Source organism: Numenius arquata, chromosome 5, assembly GCF_964106895.1.
Source record: "Numenius arquata chromosome 5, bNumArq3.hap1.1, whole genome shotgun sequence".
NCBI classification, from domain to species: domain Eukaryota; kingdom Metazoa; phylum Chordata; class Aves; order Charadriiformes; family Scolopacidae; genus Numenius; species Numenius arquata.
The window spans coordinates 53,235,868-53,257,794 of record NC_133580.1 but is presented as its reverse complement, the minus strand read 5'-3'; the positions used below and the strand labels follow the sequence as shown (position 1 = coordinate 53,257,794).

The 21,927-nt window shown below is 41.6% G+C and overlaps 1 protein-coding gene across 1 annotated transcript in view; it reads left to right on the top strand.

Annotated features, from left to right (window-relative positions):
- Positions 1-1,453: 1,453 nt before the first annotated feature.
- Positions 1,454-21,927, top strand: part of FAM53A (family with sequence similarity 53 member A) — a 73,384-nt gene continuing 52,910 nt past the window's right edge. The window contains exon 1 of the mRNA XM_074147811.1: positions 1,454-1,487. The gene's annotated coding sequence lies outside the window, so the exon portion shown is untranslated. The remainder of the gene's footprint in view (positions 1,488-21,927) is intronic.

Sequence of the window (21,927 nt, the reverse complement as noted above, 5' to 3'; positions counted from 1 at the left end):
TGGGTCAAAGGAAATGTGAGGGAGCGAAATACAATTCCATGCACAAACACTGAAGAACAAGTTGCAGAAGGCTGAAATAACAGATGGTTGTTAAAGGGCTAAGAACAGCTTGCTAATAGTTACCATTAATAAAAAATACCTGTACCTCAGTAATGTTAAGCCTGTAGGCAACAGCAAATCAGGGTTTGGTTTTTCATGATGTTAAGGATTATGCATCCACATAAAGCAGTCTCTGCCCTGACAAGTGTACAATGTAATTGTTGTCCAAACACATCCCACTTCCTCACTATGGTTGACTCATAACTGCTTTTGAAAAACTCCCATAGGAACATTTCTTGCAGATTAAGAAGCAGATCTTCGCTTTTGTTTTGTTTTTTCCCTGGGCCTCCATTTTGAGAAAGAGAAGATGGCACCAGTTCAGGTCCACGAGGGACCACTGTGAGGGATGAAGCTGAGGTATTTCCAGCAGGTTGGTGTGGAAGCTGCCAGCTGAGGGAGGCAGGGAGCAGGCAAGCAGAGGGCAGTGTAACCACACCGTTACACAGCGCAGAGCAGCACGTCTGCGGAGGCTGGGAAGAACCAGCTAACAGGGGAGCTAACTTAAGCAGCAAGATCTAGCCAGGGCAAGGCATGGCGATGGCTTCTGCAGGGAGCCCCGGGTGCCATTCCTGCTCTGGGACTGCCACAGGCTCGTCTGCCCGCACCTCAGCTGCTCTGCAGAGAGGCCTTGCCAACACTGCCAGGCTGGGTGCAACCAGCTGGGCTAGGCCGGGCCAGGCCAAGTCTTGGCGGAGGTCACCCACAGACTGACAAGGCCCAGACCCAGAAAGGCAGCCTTCACTGGTGTGCTCAGGCCCCACTGCGGCCGAGGGGCAGCCCCCACACCCTCCCCACCCTGCCAGGCACCGGCACCACCGCCCCGAGGAGAACCAGAACCGCCACCCCCTGTTGCCGCCCTCCTGAGGTGCCCGTGGCCGCGCCCAGCCCCCCCCCCGGTTCGCCAGTGCGCATGCGCGATGGCCCGCCGCGTGCGCAGCCCGGCCGCCGCCGCACCCGCTCGCTGCGCCACGCGCGCGCCCGCGTCCTTCTTGCGGCTCCATCCGGGGACGCGATGATGTAATCGCCCCTTCAGGCGAAGAAGCGCAGCTTCCGCGCCTCTCCGCACGTTTCCCGGCCGGCCAATGGGAGAGGGGCACCGCCCCCTCCGCAGTGCCTCCTGGGGGCTGTAGTCCGGCGCGTCACCTCCGCCCCGCCTGGCACCACGGCGGCGCGTCCCTGGCGGCAACGGGCCCGCCCCCCGCCCCTTGTGAGGCGGGGCCAGCGCCCCCCACAGCCCTATGGCCGAGCGGGTCAAAGTTCGGCGGGCGGGCAGGCCGACCAATGGGAGCGGGCTGGTGCTTGGAGGGGGCGGAGCCGTCTGTGTTTTGTTCAATTGCCGTTGGGGAGCCCGGTCCACAGGCAGAGGGAGGCGGCCCGGGCGGGTGCAGGTACCGATGCTGCGGTGATGGGGGTCGGGGCAGGCCGCGGGGGCAGTGCCCGCCGGCGGAGGGCAAGTGCAGCCGGCCAGGAGCAGCTGTTGAGGCGGCTGGAGGCAGGGCCGGGTGGAGCGCGGTGTGGGGGCGGCTGGGCCCGGAGCCTTGGCGGCTGTGGGGACCGGACAGCGCTCGGAGGGCTCGGGGTGGGGACAGCCTGCGGGACCGGGATGTCATCCCGGAGCTGCCCTTCCCCGCGGCATTAGCCTCCTGCTGCCCCAAAGCTGCGGGCTGCTCGTCTCTTCAGTTATATAGACAGGTAGATAAATAGGTACAGATATTATATTTATTGTCATGGGTGCGCAGATGGAGGGCCGCGCTCCTTCATCCCAGCTGGAGGTAAAGGTTAGCTCCCCGTCGCGCCGCCGTTGACTGGAGGCTTCGCGTGGGAGCGAAACGGCGGCTGCCCGCAGCCCCGCCAGGCGGAAAACAAACAAACAAAAAAATCCCCAAACACCCGAACCCCAACTTATTAGCATTAATAATTGCCGCTCGAGACGGGGGTTGGGTTGGCGGCGCGGCCGTGCTGTGTCTCCCTGCTCCGGGCGAGGGACCCGGCCCTGCCAGGGGTGCGGGGGGAAGGTGCCGGGCCCCGCGGTGCCGCCTTTGTGCCGCACATCCATCCCCCGGGGCTTCCCGGCGAGTCCCCCCTCGGGTGCCCAAGGGTAGAGTTACGTCAGGGGAGGTGCGTGGTTTTTTTCCACAATAACTGCCTCCCACAGCGATTCCTGGGGGAGCACCGTGATTATTTTCTCTCCCCTCCCCCGGCAATAAGAAACTCGATTTCTCATTCATGGTTTGTAAGTGTAACGACCAGTTGGGTTAAAAAGTCTGGGATGGACGAGTGAGTAGGCTCTTTGTGTTATTCTGGCTTTTCTAAGGGCAGTAACATGGCTTTGTTCCGATTATTTGGCTTATTAAACATGTTGCCTGCAAGAAGGCTAAATAGACATGTGTTGTTGAAATTTGGGGTGCTATTTAAGGAGGTTGCTGTGGGTCTGGTGAGAGAGCATGGCCGTTGCAGATGATCCTCTGGTTTAGTGTCAGTTAGCGGTACTCTTCTGGTACAGATCTGAAAGTTAAGGCGTTTTCTCTTTAGGTAAACGACATATATCCATCGTAACCGTCCAGCAAACAGCCGTTACAGAAATGGTGCTGTGTAGTGGCACTCTAACTTTCAGGTTGAGAATGGTTTGGTGAGTCAGACCAGATAAGACACGGGCTTTTAATGTGCATGCCGAGTTCTAGGCCTCGGGATGAGTTGAGCCAGCTGGTCAAATCTATTTTCTGGTTCACTGTGCTTACATTAAAATTAGCTCCTGAGAACAGTTATTACAGCCTTTGCCGTTACATTGCCTCCCATTCATGTGCCTGAGTGCTAGAAAATATTTTCATCAAAGCCATTTTTTGGCAAGAACCAGTAAGTTTGTGTATCTTGTGGAAGCTGCAATGTTTCTGGATGTGTTCTAATTGTGAATAGTCTGTTAGCTTCGAGTTGGGCTTATGAAATTCAGAGTGCGATGTTTGCCGAAGAGCAAGAACTTTGCTAGTGAAGCATGTGACTTGATCTGGTTTTATTTGAGATGCAGTGTACAAGATTGAATCCAAAGAGCTTGTATCTTTACAATTACTGTGCTTCTGAAAACGTCTGGAAGAATTGTACTCAGGCAGGACATCAGTATGTGTAGGAAGCTAAAACGTATATTCCAAGTAGTTCTTCATAAGCTGGTGGAACTCCTAATGAGAAAATGGGTTTACTGCTCATTTATTTTGAATTTCTGGGAAATATTGTTCATTTAATATGTTATTTTTAATAATCCCTATTTTTTTGTCAGTAATAAGAGTCTGATCTTCATCATATGGAAGTACATACTGCCTGTTAGACATAAACTTAAAATACTGATCTGCTGCCTAATAGATAAGATCTATTAATAAGATCATCTGCCTAATAATATCCTTTCAGGATGTTCCATGCTGTGGTAATCTGGCTGTCCTCTAGCGGCCTTTACCTGCCAGCGTGTAACACGTAGTTATTGTCTCTTTAACTGGAGATTTAAAGTTGATTAAATAACTGTGAAGGGATGGTTTGAATTTGGTGTAGTTAAACTTCTCTACTTCCTCTTTAGAAGCTGTTTTTCTGCAGGGTACTATGATTCAGAAGAATGAGGAGTCTGAAAGAAGAAATGTTGTTTGTGTTTGCAACCATTGTCTGGAGCTTTGGAAGTTTAGTATATGGCATAAAACTATATTTATGAAAATATGGTGGGCAGATAAACTGAAATGTTTAGATGATTGAGATGACTGCAATTTATTGCATGGATTGCTTTATTTTAAGATGGTATGAAGTATTTATTCTTTCCTATAGGAATTCGTTGAGAATCTGGTAGCCATTACTGTAGCTCCCTTTTTTAGCTCCTTCTCCTTTTCCCTTGCCTGTTCTTTCTCCCCCTTCCTCTGTTGCCTCCCCCCAATCTACATTCCTTTGTGTTAGCAGTGATGATGGCAGTTCTAGGCACCTCCTGTGGTTTGATAGATTATTCCCTTTAGAAACATGGTGTACTTAAAACTTTCCAAACATGATTCTTTCCTTGCTCCTACACTTTTTTTGATGCTGGTTTTGAGTTTTATTCTAAGAATTTTTTCTTTCTGGTTGTGCTTTGAGTTTTCTTAAACAGTAATAAGAAGTCTCGTTAAACCTTTAGTGCAAAATATTAATGTTTATATTGTGATTTGTGTTTCTTTTAGTGTATTTTTAAAATCATAAAATAAATAAAAATTATTCCTTTTTGGCAACAGTGAATTTCTTTCTCCCCTGTAAAACCACAAGTTTTGTGCTGCTTCTTAGCTTGTTTTAAACTTCCATTTTTATTTCTATAAACTAAACTTGTTGGGCTATATTTAGATTACTACATTCTTGAGATCTGATAGTAATGTAAGAATGATCTTGCAGGTAAATGCTCATAGGACCTTGTTTTCAGTCTTACACATCTACATATAAACTTAAATTTTGAAATATATTACGGTAAAACATGTAAGAGATTCCTGTCCATTGCGGAAGTAGCTGTAACTCTTCTTCTAGATCTTGTAAGTAACATAAGCTTGCTGGGGGAGTGAAACTGCACACAGAAACCTGTGAAAGGCTCTGTGAGCACTGCTGAAGGAAGGCTTAATGAGCATTAATTCTAGGGAAGAAATTAATGGTTAGGAAAACAGCTGCTTGAATTCAGCATAGTGGTTGATACTTTTCTTGGTAGATAAGTTATTTTAATGTATTGGCTGTGTGTAACTGAGAGGTAGCCATTTATGTTGACAACATGTTTTTTGATGTCATGAAGTTTATGTGGTTAATAAGATCTTAGCTGACAGTGAAACGTTGCAATCCAGTGATGAAAGAGTCTGTATATAAAAAAAACCACTGTGCTTTGTTGGTGTCTCTTAACTGTAAACATTCTGCGAGGGGGATAGAGACAGTCATATTTTCAGAAACTGGTTTTCTTCAAGGATTTTCTTTTCCCCTCAAAAGGAGGCCCATTAAAAAAAAAAGGCATATTTTAAACTCCTTTCTAGGCTGTTTTACAAACTTTTCTGTGACCCAACTGGATATCGCAGTACTGTTGAGTATAGAAAAACCTGAAGTCAAGGTAATTGTCTGCTCTTCAATATCGCCGTTTCTATGGTTTGTGCTGTTTTGGCTTCTCTGCTTGGTCAGTTTGGGAAATAATGTCATCAACAAGCTGGCAAGAAACTCCTCAACTAACTTTGAATGTTTTGTAGTGGGCACAAATAACTTCTGAAGGCTGTGTTTCAGCTAATTTTTAGGTTGAGGTGAGGAAGTAGGCAGGGTTGTTAATAAATACATTATCTGGGTTATGGCTCTCAGTTTACTGACAGCACTTTTTTTTTTTTTTAAGCAAGCAGTTGAATATTATGCTTTAGGAAAATACAAAATGTTTAAATTAGGAAACTTTCCAAGTTACAAACACAAAACTATTATAATTGGCTTTTACTGTTTGAACTTGCTTACATTAGTGGAATGCAGCTATCACTTATGTTTTGCTTGTTGGGTGTTAACAGTAAGATCAAGGGTTCTGATTACCTGATGTTAGCATCACTTCTCTGAATTTGGCATGACAACATTGGTTTAAGTTGCTGTGAAAATTAAACTCTAGTAAAGTGGAGGGAAGCATACTATCAATGATAGATCAAACTGCAGGCCTAGAGCTTTGGACCTGCAGTGCCGGTGATGGCAATTGCTCTTCAATGTGTGTAAGCCTGTCTGTGTAGATAGAGCCAAGAGTGTGAAATCAAACAATATTTTGCCTAGAGTTGTCATTAGAAGTGTCATTTGCGAAACTGACTCCGTGTACCAAGACCTATGTGTCATTGGGGGAAAGGCTTTCGAGATGGAAGCAAGCTGTTTCTGCATTTGCTGAGCTTTAAAATTGGAACCCAGCTGGTACAGGAAATAGTTGAAGAAATAACTGCAGCACCACTGTCTATACCTTTACTTTTGTGCTTTAGACTGAGATCTGTGATGCTGGAAGACAGGATCTGAATTCCTTTATTCTGAAGAATACTTCTTCCTCCTTAACACCCCCCTCAGCCAGCCAGCCTCGGCAGCTGGCTTGTTGTTTGTTAATGCACTTAAGTTTTCTTGGCTTATGAAAGACCACACTTATAATTTGGTGACTTCTACACTGAAGTTAAGGTGCGTCCACTTTAAAAATTGAGAAAATTTTTTCCTGTCCTTGTAAGACCTCATACACCGAGGCTGTGGCTTCTCTTCTACTGTCGCCTCCCCTTGAGCCATGAATAGGAATAATAGGAACTTCTGTTGGTGTTATATTAACTTTAGGTCTCTAATTTGCATCTCAAATAACATTGTGAACAGCTTTAATGCCTTTGAGGGGTTTGGGAGGTTTTTTAATTTGTAGGGTAAATGTATTTTTTAACCTAATTGGGCAGTCCAAATTATTATTGCAGCATGTTTAATTTTTGCTCTGTGCAGTTTAGTGACACTAAATCACTTCTTCAGTGCTTTTCACATGTATTGTGTTTCACCTTCTGAATTGTGGCTTCAGATTTTGTCATAGTAAAATATTTCTCCATTTCATACAGGTGCTACTAGATACTGTGTGATCTTTGTGTTCTTTATCTTACCCTCAAAGTTTGTTCCCAGGGAAATATTATTTTTTTTAAAGGTGCTGCTTCCTTTAACTCCCTCTGCTTTGCCAATGAGAAATGCACTTTTTTTTTAGTCTTCTTTCAAGGTTTCTGTTGATTTGATCTGTTTTAGAGGGATGAAGATTTATCATATTTAAGGAAGCATGCAAGTGAAAAAAGCTGTCTGTCGTTTGGATCTATCAAACTCTGTTGCTTTATCAACTTCCACAGCCCAAAAGTAGTGTGCAGAATATGAAATAGGTTAAAGTTTGGATCCTCAGGTGTGACAGATTATGAATCAACAGAGTTGTGGAAACATGCTTGAGGCTGGATGGGTCTGGATCTGCTGGGTTCTCTCTCTTGCAGCTCAGCATTTCTTAATCAAACATGTAGATGGCACTGAGGTCGCAGGTGGTTTTTGTATCAAGGTGTGAACCACCTTTGTTTTTGTAACATAGGAGACTTCTGTTCCCTGGACTGTTTAAAAGTGATGGTCTTTATGACCATAGGTATAGATACCTATGACCTATTTGTATGGCTGTATAGTTTTTGATGAACTGACAGGATTACAACCCTATTTTAGAAAAAAACAACAACTTTTTTGCTCAGTTATCACAGTTGAATAGTAGTGGCAAATAATTATTCATTATGTCCTATTTGGAATGGAGTGGTGTGTAAGCATGCCTCAGGACAACTGCTGTGCTCCAGAGTGTAGTTTGATGCAGTATGTAGTAAGTGAGGAGGAGAGAGGAGTAATGAAAACAGCGTTCAATAACTACTTACCCGAATTGACTAAAATATGGTATATATTTATTCCAGTGGGAAAGGAGTGGGCACCTAGGACTTCATCTTTTCATTTTTTTGAGTGATGAAACGGAACAGCAGAGTTGAAACTTGATGAATTTGAGAAGCGGGAGTAACTTGGAGGCTGAATTGAAGTGCTGTTGCTTGCCATAAGGTGTTACCAAGGGTTAAGATACAATAGCAGAGTTGCTTGTTAGAAGAAGATCCTGCTGGCACTGGAACGTGTGTGAAATTTAGACTGTTCACTTCTCAGTACGTGTGGTAGTCCACTTGAGCTCTACATGTGTGCTTGCATACCTCATCTTCTTCCATTAGCACTCCATCCTGACCAGACCTGTCTGGTTCAATATTTGGATAAGAAATTGCTGAACTCTTGGAGGGTAAGATGGGCTGTTGTTGCTCTCTTATTTTCATGTTTCACAAATCAGAAGGATGGCACTTAAACAAAGCGGACTAGTACCTGGATAAATACTTCCAGTACTAAAACTATTACAGAGGATGAGAAAGGATAGTATTTTGTCTTTCTTGAATGCTTGTTAGGTGTCCTGTTTGTGCTTGAGCTCTTCCAAGTTAATTCTTCCCCAGTTTAGTGTCTTTAGATTTTGCAGTTTAACTGTGAACGTGTAACTTACCTCAAGCACAGACTTCCCCTGACTGGCTGTTAACTAATGCTGTCTGCTTCAACTCCCCATCTGTAAAATCCTGCTTATCTTAGTTTTTATTTTGGAGTATTTGGTTTGTGTGCAGCATTTTCCATCCTCAGGAAGTCCTTGGCAGGCCTAAGGCTATCCTTGTAGTGAAAGGTGCATGCAGATGTTTGTGTGATGGTGCTTTGTGACACAGGCATCAATGAAATGTATTACATCACTCTTCTAGGTTGTTGGAAGGCTGAGCACGTACATCTTTCTGAGGTAACTGGCTTCTGGTTTCTGTTGGTTGGAGGAGAAAGATACAGCAGGGTACTGCAATATTGATGAAACTTGCCTAGTGCCATGGGAGATGGAGTCGATTTATTTCTTTGTGAAGAAAGTATGGGGCAGGTGTGACTTTTCTTTTTTGTATAGTAAAATAACCTCAACATGCAAATCCTGACGTTTTAACTTTAAGACTCAGAAACTTCTGGCTTATTGAAACTGAACATAACTGTAGGAGGATAAGCAAAGACATTAGTGGCTTGAAATTGAGGTAGTCGCTTAAAAAAAAGAGTAGGGCTGAAAAACATGTAGGCTGGTTGTGAGACTCCCCTGCCCCATACCAGTATTGCACATCTGATGTGATTCATAAAAGAAGCTTGAGCAGTTCTACTTTCTCCTCAGTCCAGTGCTTTGCTGTCCTCAGCATTATAACTTGTTCTGAATATGGAAGTAGATATCTTCCTTACTGCAGGTCAAGTTTATGGCCTAATTCCCTGGGCATGAGGGACAGCTGTTCTTTATGCCGTTGTAAGTAATCTTTTAAAAACATTTGAACTGCTCTTTGTCATGTTCCTGTTTCCTTGTGTCTTGCCCTCCACCCTACAGCCTTGTGATACTTTTGGCCTAAATAAAACTAGTGTATTCAGTTCTTCCTGAGAGGTCGTGTTTTTTCATTCTTGTTCTTCCCTCTAGTTCACATTGGTCTTGTGTGGTGCTTAAAGCCCAACTTTGTACTTCAGCTGAGGCTTTCCTGTGCTGAGTGGAGTAAAAAAACTGTTTCATGTGCCCTGGAGCTGATTCCTGTTTATGCATCCCCATACATTTGACTTTCTTACAACAGCTTAACACTTGTTTCAAGGTCAGCTTGTTGATCCAACCTAGCCCACAGCTTGCTTCTGAAGAACTCTCCTTCCTGTTTGCTCAGTTAATCCTGCTAGAGCGTACCTTTCAGAACTGAATTGCATCCTACCTCTTGCAGAACAGTTTTCCGATTTGTCAGTTATGTAGAATTTCAATGCTGTCTTGCAGTTCTTCCTGCCTTTCTCCTACTTGTAACAAGCCTACTCTGCCAGCAGCAGATGATGGGAAACAGAAATTGGTGAATTGAGCTGGGTTCCTGTTTGGTGTCTTTGGCCATGCACCACTGGTAACTGCTCTCTGGGTATGGTTATCCAACAGCTATTGCATTCACTATTCAGCCTTTGTTTGCCTTCCAGCAGCAGAAGTATTTAAACCTAGGTGTATGACCTCAATAGGTGTTTTCCTGCCCCTGAAACCTGTTACTCTGATGTGAATGTGGTGGATGCTACTTACCTCCTTGTTGCCTTTTAGTATTCACAGAAGATTTCCCCCCGTCCCCTGGGATTCTACTGGAATGTGTGGAATTGGAGACCAGTCACATGAATTTTGACCTTTTTCTGAAGGCAGACCTGGCTTCAGAAACTGATGTCCAAAAAAAGTATGGTCGGTACATGTCTGTACTCAAATATAACACATAACAGTCTTAATCTGGTACCTTGCAAATAATTCCAGGTGTTGTAGAGTGACAGAAGGACTGACATCATCTGTACTTAGGGTTGTTTTAAGCTCGCAATTCTTCAGAAAAAATTTCTCTTGCATTGGAAGCTAGGCATTGAAAAATAAACCCCACTACTTTGGGAGCCCTGTCTCTGTTGGGGTTATTTGACACAGTTCTGTAAATATTTCTCTTTGTTGCTTCTCCATCATCTCTCCCTGTAAACTTTCGAACTACTTTCACTGAATTTTTAGAGTTGGAAGGGACCATAAAGATCATCTAGTCCAACTCCCCTGCTGAAACAGGATTGCCCAGAGCATGTCAGAGCATGTTACTCAGGATTGCATCCAGGCGGGTCTTGAAAATCTTCAAAGAAGGGGACTCCACACCCTCCCTGGGCAGCCTGTTCCAGTGCTCTGTCACCCGCACTGTGAAGAAGTTTCTTCTCAGAAAGAAGATACTTTGCATCTCTACCTTCCAGTAACTTCCTTACTCTTGCTCTAATCATTGCTCTGTTTTATAGTCCCTGCATACATGGTAGTTTATTCTTGTAATCCAGGTGTATTTGAGTGTGGTTAAAGTTTTGATGCATTTGCCTACAAGCTGGAATAATTTGTCTTCTAACCATTCTTTCTATTGTGTGCTTGAAGGAAACTGGTGTCTATCCTTTGAAATCATGCTGCAATCTTAAATTGAGCAGAGGTTCAAAAAGTCTGATAATCCTTTTCTAATGATGTTGAATGTTTGTTAGCTGAGGTTACTTCAGTCATCGCTTTTAATCCACAATATGTTGCTAAAAAAGTAAAGCTCCATCTCCTGGTGTTCAGAAGTTAAAGGCAGTGTGGATGGTGAAATGTGTATTGAGCGGACCTTAGGATGCTAATACTTGTTTGTTTTTTGATAAGCAAGATGAAGTATGGTTGCTTATTTTTAATGTGAAAAAATAAAAGGCCTTTTTAACTTCTATTTGCATAATGCCATAAAATCACTACGTTTCTTCGTCTAACTGTTAAGATATAAATAGCTTCACGAGGGGCAACAGGCACAAGCTGGAACATAGGAAGTTCCATTCAAATATGAGGAAAAACTTCTTTATGGTGTGGGTGACAGAGCACCGGAACAGGCTGCCCGGGGGGGTCATGGAGTCCCTTTCTCTGGAGGCTTTCAAGATCTGCCTTGATGCAGTCCTGAGTAATGTGCTATAGGAAATCCTGCTTTAGCAGGGGAGTTGGACTAGATGGTCTTTAGAGGTCCCTTTCAACTCTGACAATTCCATGATTCATGCTGTTATCCCAAGACTTTGATTTATTTTTTCTTCTGTGGAATAGTGGGATTGAGAAGTATCCCCCCCATATTATCCTTAAAGTTTAAGTGGTAGCTGGTGTGGATTGAGGGGAGTGGGTAAAGTGGGGAATAGTGCTGTGCTGCTTGTGTGCTCACTTGTACACCAAGGCATATCCCAGTTCCTGCCCTCAGGCTACATATTTAGGGTGGGATTTATTTACTTGCTTAGCTTCTAATGCTTTCATCTGAATTAAGTGTTCCAAGCTCCTTAATAGTCAACTGAAATGGGGATTTTGTTGTTAGAATGCTTTTTTTTCAGGCTTGTTTAGCTGGATGCATCCTGCTGTCAGTGATGCTGCTGGGCGGGCTTGGCTGGGGAAACTGCAGCTGAGGGTGGTACAGAGGGAACTGTGTTCAGAAAGGCTCTTTCAAGGAGGGTTAATGCTTGGTTGTGGGAATTTTTTCTGTATTAAGTGTAGTGCTCAAATTTTAGTAATACAATCAGTTGCAAAATACCATGTATCCTTGAGACTAAACTTTATGGTCCTGTTAAATACACAGTCTTAAACCTTGGAACTGGTTCAAGGGGACCTTCCCTACCCCCTCACCCGCTTCTCAGCTGAGCATAAGATCTGAGAGGATAGAATAAAACCAAACCTATTTCTAAATTCTGAACCAGTTATTGAACTAATTGTTAAACTGAAATGAAGTAAATGCCTCTTGCACCTGCAGAGAAGCCTGCAGCTGTCAAAAGCTTGTTTATCACTTCAGTACTTCTCAGGTCCAGGTGCTCAGCCAGTGACTTCCCTTAACGCAGTGGTTTAATGTTTTAGATCTTCAACAGAAAAGATGTTACTGCTTTATGTAGACTATAGTATGCTTAACCTTTGTGTGAGCGAAGATGCCAGAAACTCAGATGTAATTTCAGAGGCTTATTTTAAAGTGTGTTCGGTTAAAGCACACTTTTTATCAGTATTGAAAGATCATTTGAAAGATTGAGAGCTTTCAGGTGAAGAGCTGAAAGGACACACTTGCATCTTTGTCTTTATCTGATAAAACTTTACTGTTTTGTCCTTCAGTTTGGTTACCAGAAGCTGATCTTGTCAGAACGAAGTCATCTGTAAACATAATTGCCCAACTGGGAGGACACAGATTTCCCTTCTAAACACACATAGTCCTGTCCTCTCGTGCACTGTTGTTGTGTGCAGATGTTATATGCTCAACTTGCTAGACAAGTGACTTACCTGCCACCACTTAAAGCTGCTAAATTTCTGTCCTAATCAGTGAAGATTAAAACTAAAGACTCTTCGCCTTCCCAAACTTTCACTTCCTGCCTGGCATTTTTGGGCTCAAATAAAATTGAATTATTCTGCCTTGTACTAAATGAAGTGTAGTCCATAAGACTTGTGTACTGATCAGCACCTTGTGTCCACCTGCTTCCCATACAGGAGCATGGGTTTGCATTAAGGCTTCCTAGTGTGCACTGTGTGAGTAAACTTCGTGATTTGGAGTCCTAGTGAGTTCTATGAGTCCACTTTGGCAAATTAATTGCTCCACAGAACTTGCTTTTAGAATGAATGACTCATTAAACATCTGATAGTGTTGAAGGTAGTACACAGTGAGTATACAGAGCTTTTCCATGAAGCAGAAGCTTGTCTTTCAGTATTTAAAGAAAAATAAAATCACACTGATGTATAGAGTTCACTGTGTTTTTTCTATCTTAACATAGTTGTCTTCTCTTACATGGTGTAGCTTTGTTTGTCTTGTGTGATTTCTTTTACTTCATGTAATTGTTACAAATGCTTTCTCTAAATACCTACTGCAATTGTGTACCCTTTGTCTTGTGTCTTGACCTATAGCATAGTGTTTCCTGAATCCAGCTGTTCTGTGTGGTGTTGAAGGCTGAATGTGTAGACAAAGAAAGTAGTCACTTGCTTTTGGAATGGTCTAGTGACCTAGGAAAACCTAAGTTGCATAGCTCAACTGAACTAATTTTTATTGAAGTACCTTAAGGCTGGCAAGAGGGATGACCCTGGTAACACTTGAAGTAATATCTGAATCGAATGCTGAAAGCACACCCAATATTGACATGTGTGCTGCTTTTGTCTCTGTATTTTATTCCATTATTTTAATGGACTTTAATTTGTGGTCTGCTCAGACTTAGAGGATTTGTGGACTGCTACTGAGGATTCATGTGTAGCAGAGCAGTACTATTTGTAGTGCAGATCTCTCCACAGATTTCATCACTCAAAAACTCATGGGATGTGCAAAGCAGAAGTTGGAAAACAAGTAATTAAGTTGATACAAACTGTAGTTTAGTGAAGTAAGGAGCAACAACAACAAATTCTTCAAACTAACATTTAATTTTGGTATTTCTAGTGTAATATCTGCAACCTCTGTTGAAGAGAATTATTGTTACTTGAAAGCTGTCTGAATTCTAATGAATCACATACCTAGATGGGTGTTGTAAAACTTGAGGTCTTTCAGCATGCTGCCTCTTGAGGTGGTGTCTCCTGGCAGAGGAATTCAAGTTTCATGAGAAACAAATTACAGATGGTCAGCCATGATTGAGAACAAGTTTGGGCTGCAAGAGGGAACATGGCTGTCTGTTATGTGCAGTATCTCGTATCTGTTTAATGCATTGCCATGCTCTTTCAAGATAGATAATACAGCAGAAAGCTTTAGCTACTGTATGCGAGCCTGCATAGAACTTTACTCTTGCGTAGCACTTCCTGTAACTTGCTTTCTGTTTTAGACTTTGGAGTTTTATATGAAAATATGTAAACTGTGTATTTGTCATAAACTGCTAAAATAAGGATGTGTACATACATATGCTCATTCAGTGCAGTTACACAATGATCTTCTGGAGAGTTACAATTTTGAGACAAAGACTGAAGCTTTTCTTACCCCACTAAATCAGGCACAGTACTTTGTCATGAGAGGGAAATTACTCATAGTATGAAGAATTAAGACAGTAAGGCTCGGAGAGAAGTGTATTTCACATTACTGTAAGCATTGAGATGTATGGATATTTACAGAACATTGTGAAGCACTTGAGTTCTAAATTTAGCAGTATCTGCAGTTCACCAGCTGTACTATTTACTGAAAAATAATTGGACTACCATAGGTTCCTTGTTTTTAATTTCCATAGTTGTATGCAAGCTAATGTTAGGGAGACTTCCCAGTGTGCAGATTATATAGCTCATTAGATCCCTGAAATGCCATGAAGTAGCATCTTAACACAAGTGTTTTTCACCTGGCCTGAGGCCTCCCGCAAGAACATTTCACACTTGGGATCATAAAAACAAACCTACTAGCTGGGCTTTTTATTTTAAGCAAGCCAAGCAGATGTCTGAAACTCTTCAGAATGAACCTGAAGGCAAATAGGAGGAGGTTTATTAGCTGTGTGTGTTTTGGGAGCAGGATGTATGGAAGAGATTTGTATAATCCCTCTGCTCCAAGCCCATAGGGTTTGGTAATAGAACAGTGCTGATATTATTTCAGTCTGTCATGGGGGAGCAGGATGTATGTGGAGTAATCATTGTCACTGCCATACAAGTTAAGGGTCAGTGCTGTGTGTTTTTCAGGCCTGAGTATTTTTAAAGCATGTATTTGTGCCTGCTTGACTCTTCTTATTTTTAAGGGCAAACACTAAGAGGAAGTAGGTAATGCTACTGCTTATCTTTGTGGTTTTTTTTTCCTCTGTCTTCCCTAACTGATGGAGTGAAGCAAATATCTCAGTAGTAATGCCGGTTAGTCTTCATCTATGTGGTTTTGTTTGGATCTTATTTTTTTCCACAAACCTTAGAGCAAAATAAAATTTTGTGGGTCTTGTATAATCTGAATCACTTAAGTGGGAGTATGGTAGTCTTAGCCTGTTGGTATGTATATTTCTTCAAACACTAATATTCTCAGCATAAATTATTATTTATAACGACTCTGAATTTTGTATTGTATTGGAGGCTTTGTATACTAAAATACTTCCATTGGTTTTAAATAGAATATTTATAAACAGTATGTGGAGGTGGAAATAATTTGTGTAGGACCTGAGCTCCAAGCTTTCAGTAGTATAGACTGAAAGTTACAGTAGTACTCTTAAGTGGTGATTGCCCACTAGATTTTGTTCTGAGCTACTTAAACAGGCAATAATTCTTAGTTTGAGCTAGCATATTCTTGAAATAATGACTGCTAGCACATTTAGTTCATAATTATGGCAAAAGCAAAGGGTTTCGTGTACGTGTATAAAAGCCTCAGTAGACCAGACTTCCTGTTCCTCAGCACTCTACAACATAGTCCTGTGCTCTCTGCAGTAATGCCCAGAAGAGGGAGGAAAAAGGGTCCAAATCGCACATTGCAAGGAGATGAATGGCCACAGGCCAATACTGATGGCTAATTCAAATGGAACTTGAAACGTAGTAGATGTAAATATCTTTCAGCAAAATTAATTAAATCCTTGCCTGTCATTTGAATAGTGGTAGGAAAGAGAATGTAAGTAGCAGAGGCATCTTGGAAAAGCATCTTTGTACAGGAGGCACAACCCATCTGTTGTCCTGTCTGACAAAGATACGTGAAAAGATGCAGGATGACTTGTCTGTGATGTGAATGTTAGGTCTTCCTCAAGTCTGGAAGAAAGGTTTAAACCTGGGAGACTGATGAGACTTCTTACTGGTAGGAGCTGGCAACAATAAATGCTTTGACCTCTGGCTGGGTTGAGTTCTTAGTCCTAGTTTTCTGTGGTGATACATTCCCTGCTTTAATTAGGTATGACCTGAAAAAGTCTCTTGAGCTTACTTCTGCACCTCTTCTCTTGCCTTGGGAAATATACTTTATAAACTGTGACAAAGGCTTAACATCCCCTATCTCCACCCTTCCTTCACCTTTCTGGAAGGAGACTTTTCTCCTGGTTTAAAAACAAACCCAAACCACCTGATACATTACTCTGTATTTCTCGAGTTACTGTTTATTACAGACAACAGTTCATCGTGTAAGAGTAAAATTTTCTAATTCAAATTTTGTTAAACAATTTTAGGTCTTTATTTTTTTGTGTTTCTCAGCCAAGCTGAATTCTGCATCTGAAGAATGAGAAATCTGTACACCAGAGTACTACCTTTAACCTCTTTTCAGCACATCATCTGGCTGTGAATTTTGCAAACTGGAAACTACCATCTTAAGCCAGGATGTTCTCTTTAGTTTACTTCTGGTCCTTCTGCTTGCAGGTTTTCCCCATCTCATGTGGGAGGCTTCAAACAAGGTCTGTTTTTTCAATCAGAAAACTCCGAGTACTACTTGTTCCCTTTGAGTTCAGGGGATTTGCCAAAATGTGTTGCATTTTAAGTAAAACTGAGTTCAAAGGCATGTGATTGAGGCTTTGCTTCCTTCTCATAGGAGCTCTCACATCTGAAGTGTGGGAGGTGGAGTAGAAATGAGTGTGTTAGGACACAACCTTATTTTAGGAACGTTTATATTTTGTCACAGCTGTCTTGGTGACCAGTTGGTGTTAAAATGATGATGCTTTACGGTCAAAACAGTGAAATTCTGGGCTCCATAGTGATTTTGTGTATTTGAGGCAAGTGGACCTAGTGTTTATTCTTGTCTGTCTTGGGAAGTAATAACCCAAATCCTAGTTTTTCAACCTTAGAATGGTGAAGTATAGTCCTGTCTTGCGCATTAAGCGAGGTATGTTCTTCAGCAGACAGTTTTGAGCTCCTGATATTGGTTGTGCTTCCGGACCCTATGGAATATCTGAGAAACTTGACTCCAGTGGCCATCAGTTATTATAAAGGATGCCTTCTAGCATATTTTTCTGGTCCCTTTTTGCAGTTTTGTGCTGAAATTGTGGCAACCTTAATCCAGGTCTGAACACCTCATAATATTGAGGCTTCCTTCTAATAAAAACTGGCTTATGAAAGCACTACATGGAGAAAGCGAAGAGATTCTGCAGCTCAAGAAATAACTCTTCAGTCTTTTAAAAGAAACTCTGAATTGCTAATGTTGAAACTAACTGCTTTGGCTTCATTGTGAGCTGTAGTGTGTGTAGAGTGTCATTGAGCCTTACCTTATTTTGTCACATCTGAACTTTTCAGGGAGAGGAACTACTATTTAAACAGGATTTGCTAAATGGCTGTGAAACAATTTCTACAGAATATGAATTAGGGTTATAAATTCTATTCTTCTGTGTCCCTTTTGGTCAGAAACCGTTCTAATACACCGTCTTTAAACTTTCTGTAGAGAACCTCAGAAAATAAAGGGATGCTAGTTAACTGTGCATTAAGAGAGGATCCTTAAAGTATAAGATAGGTACTAGAGAAGGGACATCTCAGTTTACACTATCCTCCAAAACACTGATGGATAATTCTATAGCTGTAGGAAACGTTTTCTAATTAAAACTCTGATTTATTTTTAGACTTGATGTGGAATTTTGGAAGGTTACAGGATAACCACTCTGCAGATTAGTGGGGAAGAGGATAGGGTCCAAATAAGTCTCTCTAAATGCGTGCTATCGAGAACCTTTCTGGGCTAAAAGTTATTAATAATAGACTTATGTTACAAGGAATGCTTAGCCTCCCTGTGAACTTCTTAGCACTGTGGTAAATAATGTGTAGTTTTAGGAGTAGAACGTTCTCTTTCCATTTGGAAGCTGGAGTCTTGTATTGCAAGAAACTAGACATTATGTAGCTTTTTTCAGATGGCATAAAGTATTAGTTTAGCAGTTTCTAAAAAGATGGTCTTCCTACTTAATCTGGCTTCAGGCATAACTAGAATGGGACAGACAATGCTCTGTTAAAACTTGATCAGTTTTGTGTGATGTTGGAATTTTGAAATGCTTCTTGGATGCTGCAGAAAGTGCCAGGAGGCAAAAAAATTACAGCATCTTTCATCTAGAGTTTGGTAGCAAAACCATCTAGATCTGGAGTTAGTACTGCTAGGGTGATTAGCTGCTTTGGCTTGCTGAAGCAGAGATAATATTTTAAAGGACCTACTTATCCGAATTGGAATTTTGACTCTAGCTAATCCTTTTCTTCTGCTGGGAGCTGGCTAAGTACCTCTTTATGGGATTGTGGGTAATAAGGGTTCCATGTAGCTTTTGGAGTGAAGAGTAGGAAATAATGTGAAGGAGCTGAAAAGAGGGACTGACCTTCTGTGTTCTCACTGGGTAATTTTAGTCCCATAGGCAGAAAAAAAGGAATTGCAGTCATCAAGAAACACCTACATTTGTGTTATGGGGAAATAATCTAAAATCTTGTGATCTTTTCTTTATCCAAGATGGAACTTCCAGAGACAGAGGAGAAATTGTTAAAGTGTTTCAAACAAATGTAAATTTTCCCAGTGAGATGAGCTGTTGCTGGAACATTTTGTCCTGCAGGATGCAGAGGAGGAGGAGTGGGTTGGAAATGAGTCTGGATGCCTTACTTTCTTAGAGCCAAGAAGAGATTTTTGAATTGGCTTTATGTTCTTCATCAGGACTCTTCATCTCTTTGAAAGTAGGTTGTCAAATTGGATGAGCCTCTGACATCCTTTAATTGACTGGGGGGTTGGGTAATCCATATTTTTAGTAGTCTTCCCAAAAAAAGACCACAGTGATGTCACTGAGAAGATACAGAATTCGTGACACAAGCACTTTTTTTTTCTATCTCCACCCTTAATTTTGGCAGAGATTTTATAAGTCATTACTGCTTGTGGCTAAACTTTCAAAGAAATAAAACCTTGCTTCTTAAGTAGTACTATAGAGATAGAGTAATAAATCTTTACTTTTCTCAGTCTTCAGAATGTGTCACAGAACTTTAAATCAGACACAATGATGATACTGGTTCCATCAGAGCTCATTCTCCAACTGGGAGGAACGTTAGCTTTGGCTTGCGTTTGGAGTTTGATTTTTATATTCCATTTATTTTATTCCTTTTCCTTAGTCTACCTTTCAGCTTCTCTTCCCCTCACCTTTATCCCAAGTTTAAGGAGATCCTGGTAAGATTAAGTCTCTCCCAGGATAGAGACTGACTAATATCTTTTTGTTACGTGTATTTACCTTGGATGGCTCAACTTTCTCACTCTTCTCCCTAATCAGGCTCCATAAAGGATGGTGTGCTAAGGGAAAGATGGCCATAATTTTGTAGGACTTCATTCAGTTTGGAGCTCTATGGGCTATTATTATTGCCTCAAGGCTTGGAGGATCTTAGTGGTTGAACTTGCATGCCTGGCTCAGCTGCTACCTGTAGAGACTTGGTGATAGCAGAGGTGTGTATCTTTGGGGTAGGCTCACAGGTTGTGTAGAAAGCAGGGCATGTACTTGCAACGGTAGGCAGAACTTGGTTGTGGTAAGATCTATTGCCATGAGGCAGCTGAAGAAATGCAAATTCAGCAGGATCCACGTTGCCCTAGCAAGGATGGTCAAATGGTTCCTATTACTGAAAATTCAGTATAGTTTGAAGTGCCAAGCAGTTTGAGAGGGGTTCAGCTTGAAAAGCGTAAAGGGCATGATAAGGAGAGGCTGAAAAAGGAAGTTAGCTGCTTTTAACCAGCTCTGGAAAGAGAGCTTGGTGGAAAAAGTATGTTAAGTAAACAGCTTACTATCCCTGTGGGTACATTAAATACATACCACAGCAGAGGATCTTGAAACAAACAAAAAGAAAAACCCAAAATACAAGAACACCATGAGGAGCTTTCTGTAGTATAAGGAACTTCCTTCTAGGAGGTATTGAGAACCAAAAGCTTCTAAGGCTTGAAAATACATATTGATGAAGTTTTAAAATGACAACAGCATAGTGAAGCTAGAGTGACTCTTAAGAATCTCTTGTCTCTTAACAGCAAGTATTAATGGGCAAAGATTAGGGAAGCAATTCCTGGTAGAGCATAAATAACTCATCGACAGTGAACCAGGACTTTGGTCACTTTGAGTTAAGGTGCTGGGGCTGCAGGGGCAATTTCAGATCACTTTGAGCTGGTTGGGTTGACTAATCAAAGGTGTATGAATTGGAAAAGAAAAATAGGAACAAAACATGTTCAAACCATGCTTTGGAAGGGGACATCTAATTCCTAATTATAGGAGAATATGCCTGGCTCAGTGTGGGAAATCCTAATGTCCACTGGCTTTCTTGTGTGGCTTTATTTTCTTTTTTTTTCCTGATGCTGTAGCTGGACAGGTATCTCAATAAGCAGCATCAGCATCCCACACTGTGCCCACACAGGCATTTGTGTCCAGTTCATGGCAAACCAGATCGGAGAACTGATCCAGCTGGAAAACAAACTTGCCCAGAAACGAAAGAAAGTGTTTTGGTTTTGTCCACTACAAAAATTGCTTGATCTAGTTCTCTCTGTAGTAGCAAAACCCCCTGTGCTGGCATACTGCTGTAGGCAACAAATAGCCAGAGAAGTGTGGTGGCAGCTGCAGTATATCAAATGGCAATCTAGAATGCCTTTCCTTGGTAGGAGCATGATGATGGTAACATTTTTTCCATGTAAACATTCATTATGTCATCATTAGCAAGAAGGACTGCCCAGTAGGAATAGATTTGTAGTGTAAACCAGTACTGATGCTCACAGCATATGCCTAGTGTGGTGGCTTGCTTTGGACAAGCATTAATGTAGTGCAGCTGCTGAACACCTAAAGGTAGCTGTAGTGCACCTTCTGGCTTTGTTTCAGAGTGGATTCCTTCTGGGTGAGACTGGTCCATAATATGAGATAAAGCATGTTGAAGGAGGATGAGAAGGGAATTCACTTCTAAAGCATGCTTCTGATCTGAACTAAGACCTCCTGCTCTTAGGGTTTGTGCTTGAGAAATGGAATTTGCTGATGGAAGGGAGCGTTAGAAACTGGGAGCTGGTAAGTGAAGGCTTGTCTGACTAACGCCACTCTTTCACCCCTGTCCTCTGTAACCCTTAAATACATACTTAAAAAAAAAAAGTCTTTCTAAATCTTTCTCAGTGGAGCATGTCTCATTTAAAAAAGTACTGTTGGGAAGTTGAGTTGCTAAAATGAGAATCTCTTTGATTTCTGATTTGCTTGTGTTTCAGAACTGATTGGGTTGCACGCTGTCAGGGCATGAATGGTTGCAATTGTCAAGTATTACTTTCAGTATCTGGTAGGATTTACGAATGCGGATAACTACAATTCAGCCTGATTCTGAAAGTGCCATGCTTCTGTGATTTCATTTGCCTCCCCTTTATTCTTTCATATAACTGAATGTATTGGCTCATTAACTAAAGACTAATATCCTTCTGTGTATTCTCTCCTTATTCTAGTCGGTATTATGTTGACTTAAAAATTCAGTGAAACATTTGAAGATTAAAAGAACTAAATAAAATATAACTACATTATAGTTAACTGATCACAGATCAAAACCTTGTTCCTCCCTTGTCTTTGATAGTTTTATTGGATTTTCTTTTTTCCTTGAGAAAAAAACCACACAAATTCCTATATGGGCTTTCCAAACAGAAAAGTAATTAAATTAAATTAAAGCTGAACTTTTCAGCTGGTTCTTAGTGGTACCCTCTTAGTTGTGGAAATCTTAATCCTTAAAATGAGGCTGAAAGTCTTTCTGCCACTCACTAGGGTTTTCAGCTTAAGTATGTGTTCAGTCTCTACATGGACAATTTCTGACCCCTAGTCAGCCTTTCTTTTGACTCCTGTTCTGGATTTCTAGATTGAGTTTAAACTTCACCAGGTTTAAAAGGGACATTAGTGTTTGATTGTGCTACTCTAAATATTGTTCTGTTCACA